This window comes from Tupaia chinensis, unplaced genomic scaffold, assembly GCF_000334495.1.
Source record: "Tupaia chinensis unplaced genomic scaffold, TupChi_1.0 Scaffold144247_1, whole genome shotgun sequence".
NCBI lineage: Eukaryota > Metazoa > Chordata > Mammalia > Scandentia > Tupaiidae > Tupaia > Tupaia belangeri.
Genome location: NW_006204105.1, coordinates 1,109,835 through 1,114,252, shown reverse-complemented (window position 1 = coordinate 1,114,252; position 4,418 = coordinate 1,109,835). Strand labels below are relative to the sequence as shown.

Sequence of the window (4,418 nt, the reverse complement as noted above, 5' to 3'; positions counted from 1 at the left end):
TCTGTGCCCTGAAATTCCCCTAGTTTTGTTCATTAGAAGAAGATTTAGGAAAAAGAAAAAGTCTTAAAGAGCACTTTACTGCAGCATTCAGCTCTCCTTGGAAGTACTCAGCATCTTAAATATTATGTACACCTCTTTTTCTTTTAATAAGCTAGACACTGACTTCAGAGTTTGTTGTACCAAGTGGGGAAAGAATCCATTCAAAACTATTACAGAAATTGTCTTTTGGCAGAATAGTAGGCATCCAAGTTAAAAATAGGAGGGTCGGTTTGTTGCTTTGTGGTCTTCTTAAAATTTTAATAATTTGTTTTCCCCTTCTACATCTACCTCAGTCAGTGCTCCTGAGCGGAAATGGGTAGAGGCTCTGGGCCTGCCCCTCAGGCTTCTCTGCAGCGGCTTTCTTATTGCTGCAGCAAGGCTTCAATTGATGTGTGTCGAAGAGGGCTTCCCCAAAGCATCCTTCGTAGATAGTTCGGCAACATATTTTCTGTCTTTTCCAGTATGTAAGTTCTAAAAATGAAGAAACTGGTGTTCTGGTGGAGCCAGAAGCCATCTCAGTATGACAGCCATCATCTGACCGGTTCCTGTCACAAGCAGACCGTGCGGGGGAGGCACCGTGAGCATCAGAGGTGCTACTGTGAGCCTCTGAGCTGTGACGTATACATTCCTCTGCAGTTTACTGGCTTGGTTGCTTTTATCCTGTTTCCAGATAGAGTTTTGACTTTCTTTGGCTTTTACGTAGTCTTTTATTTATTTATTTTTTGGGGGAGAGGTTTTTGCTATAGGGTACGTGTGCTTGCCCTTTGGGCAAGACAGAGACAGAGAGAAAGAGAGAAATCACCCCCTGAGAGGGATAGCCACACCTCAAAAGCTTCTCCTCCATTCTGTTCTCAGGATCTTGGGCACACACACATATGCGCCTAGCATGAGTTTAAGTCACCAGGTATGAGACTCAAACCACGGTCGACCACATGGGAATCCAGAGACATAGCAATTATGCCAACTGCTGGTCCCACTTCAATGTAGTCTTTAGACCAGGTCCTGCCCTTCTCCTCCATTCTCCTCTTGGGATCTTGGGCAAGCACGCACACGTGCTTGGCATGAGTTTAAGCGACCGAGTCCAGGACTTGAACCGTGGTTGACAACATAGGAGTTCAGTGACATAGCCATTATGCTAACTGCTCATCCCAGCACTTTGTCTTTTCACAAGCAAGACACATGCTTTGCGTATGTCTCCTGAATGTGTTTCATGCAATCCAAACAGTTCTGGAAGTCATTTCTGTACTGTTTAGCATCAGTGAATCGAGAACTGGAGGACTTTGCTCTGCAAATTCAGCAGTCTTTTATACTTTAGTAAATCTTGAGCTTGTGAAAACCCAACATCTATCTTTCTGAGCAGTATTCTTTCCAAAAGCACAAGAGTGTTCCTGAGGTGCAGAGTGCAGGCATTCTGTCCTTCCTACTGCCTTATCTAGCAGGATATCTCTTTCTAATGACAAGGAAAACCCCAGAGAAATCCCTGAGAAATTCCTCTTCACAGAGCTCCTGCAGGGCAATGTTGTAGGCTGTGGGTAGTATAGGACAGGCTGGTCTTTTAGGAAGAGGCCTTACTGGACCTTAGGAGCAAGGACACATCCTTTTCAGGACATTTGGGGTAGAGGTACAGCTAGAACGAATGGAGGTTTGCTATCACTTATCCATTCATTGAATGAGCACCGCTGCAAGCCTCCTCACTGGTTGGCTCTGAACTAGAAATACCAAATACAGAGATGAAGAAAACATGACCCCAACATTCACAGGTCACTCTGTCTAGTACCAGCAAGTCTAGAGAAGTACATTGTTTATGGATTGCTCGGAGGAAGTAGCCAATACTCGTGGGGGATGGCCTTGGTTATTGTCCTGGCCCACATTCTGGTTATTTCCAACAGCTGGGTGACTTTCCTAGGACAAGGATGCCTGACCTTTCAGAGCACAGATGACACCAGGCTCCACATCACGTAAAGCAGCCAACAGAACCAGGGTCCCCAGAGGAATTGCTGAAAGCGGGAGCCACTGACTTATGTCTTGGCCAGCTGAAAACATAGAGGCAAGTTTACTGTGACTAGTCAGTTTATGTTTGCTAAAGGTATCGTGATGTTCTCTGTTCTTGCTAACGTGAGATGCTTTCCAGACTTCATGGTCCTCTCCCTCGTCGAACTAAATGCTGGTCATAATCACTGAATTCTGAAAATCAGTATTTTATTCTCAAATGTTAGCTCCAATCTCCAAGGTGGAAAGACTTAAACCAACTCCTATGCTTACACTGAAAAAGTAAGAGAATGGACCATGTGGGAATCTTGCAACCTTAAAAGTCACCAGGTATGAGACTCAAACCACGGTCGACCACATGGGAATCCAGAGACATAGCAATTATGCCAACTGCTGGTCCCACTTCAATGTAGTCTTTAGACCAGGTCCTGCCCTTCTCCTCCATTCTCCTCTTGGGATCTTGGGCAAGCACGCACACGTGCTTGGCATGAGTTTAAGCGACCGAGTCCAGGACTTGAACCGTGGTTGACAACATAGGAGTTCAGTGACATAGCCATTATGCTAACTGCTCATCCCAGCACTTTGTCTTTTCACAAGCAAGACACATGCTTTGCGTATGTCTCCTGAATGTGTTTCATGCAATCCAAACAGTTCTGGAAGTCATTTCTGTACTGTTTAGCATCAGTGAATCGAGAACTGGAGGACTTTGCTCTGCAAATTCAGCAGTCTTTTATACTTTAGTAAATCTTGAGCTTGTGAAAACCCAACATCTATCTTTCTGAGCAGTATTCTTTCCAAAAGCACAAGAGTGTTCCTGAGGTGCAGAGTGCAGGCATTCTGTCCTTCCTACTGCCTTATCTAGCAGGATATCTCTTTCTAATGACAAGGAAAACCCCAGAGAAATCCCTGAGAAATTCCTCTTCACAGAGCTCCTGCAGGGCAATGTTGTAGGCTGTGGGTAGTATAGGACAGGCTGGTCTTTTAGGAAGAGGCCTTACTGGACCTTAGGAGCAAGGACACATCCTTTTCAGGACATTTGGGGTAGAGGTACAGCTAGAACGAATGGAGGTTTGCTATCACTTATCCATTCATTGAATGAGCACCGCTGCAAGCCTCCTCACTGGTTGGCTCTGAACTAGAAATACCAAATACAGAGATGAAGAAAACATGACCCCAACATTCACAGGTCACTCTGTCTAGTACCAGCAAGTCTAGAGAAGTACATTGTTTATGGATTGCTCGGAGGAAGTAGCCAATACTCGTGGGGGATGGCCTTGGTTATTGTCCTGGCCCACATTCTGGTTATTTCCAACAGCTGGGTGACTTTCCTAGGACAAGGATGCCTGACCTTTCAGAGCACAGATGACACCAGGCTCCACATCACGTAAAGCAGCCAACAGAACCAGGGTCCCCAGAGGAATTGCTGAAAGCGGGAGCCACTGACTTATGTCTTGGCCAGCTGAAAACATAGAGGCAAGTTTACTGTGACTAGTCAGTTTATGTTTGCTAAAGGTATCGTGATGTTCTCTGTTCTTGCTAACGTGAGATGCTTTCCAGACTTCATGGTCCTCTCCCTCGTCGAACTAAATGCTGGTCATAATCACTGAATTCTGAAAATCAGTATTTTATTCTCAAATGTTAGCTCCAATCTCCAAGGTGGAAAGACTTAAACCAACTCCTATGCTTACACTGAAAAAGTAAGAGAATGGACCATGTGGGAATCTTGCAACCTTAACCACCACATCACCTGCTGGCCCCCAAACTTGATTTTCTATACGTTAATAGCTCTTTGTTCCTGGAGAAGTAGAGTTGAGGGTAAATTTTATTTCCATCATGACTTATTAAAAACCTACAACTGAAAAATTTTATTTAGAGGATCAACAATTTTAAAATTCCATATGGTACTCCTCAAGTTATTAAGAGAATAACAAGATCTGTAGCTCTACTGTGAGGACAGAATCTTTGTACTTGAACAAATGTGTGAATCTCAAATATCTCAAAGCAAAAGGAAAAGCATTCTCGTGTGCTATTGCTTTGTTAAAGAGCACTAGTTAGACCACAGTGTTCAGGTTAGTTCTAACATATTTAGGTTAATTGTAGGCAATAAGGAATACATTACAGATCAAAAGCCAAATATTTCTCACACACTATATATATTTTGTTCCTATTATATTGCTTTCATTTAGAAAATTCTAATTTTTAGAATGTGTTTTCTTTTATTGGTATTCTTGCATGTAAGAATACCAGAAGTGAGTTATGACTTTGAAAAAAAAGATCTACTTCATGTTCATGAAATGGTGGGGTGACTGTTTGATGGCCAATAAGAAAATAAAATTGAAACGCTTTTCCTTCATGATTTTTTACACACACAAAGTAAGCCATGAGAACTA

The 4,418-nt window shown here is 43.1% G+C and overlaps 1 pseudogene; it reads right to left on the bottom strand.

Moving 5' to 3' along the window:
• Positions 1-332: 332 nt before the first annotated feature.
• Positions 333-3,497, bottom strand: LOC114005663 (SIN3-HDAC complex-associated factor-like; annotated as a pseudogene).
• Positions 3,498-4,418: the final 921 nt, after the last annotated feature.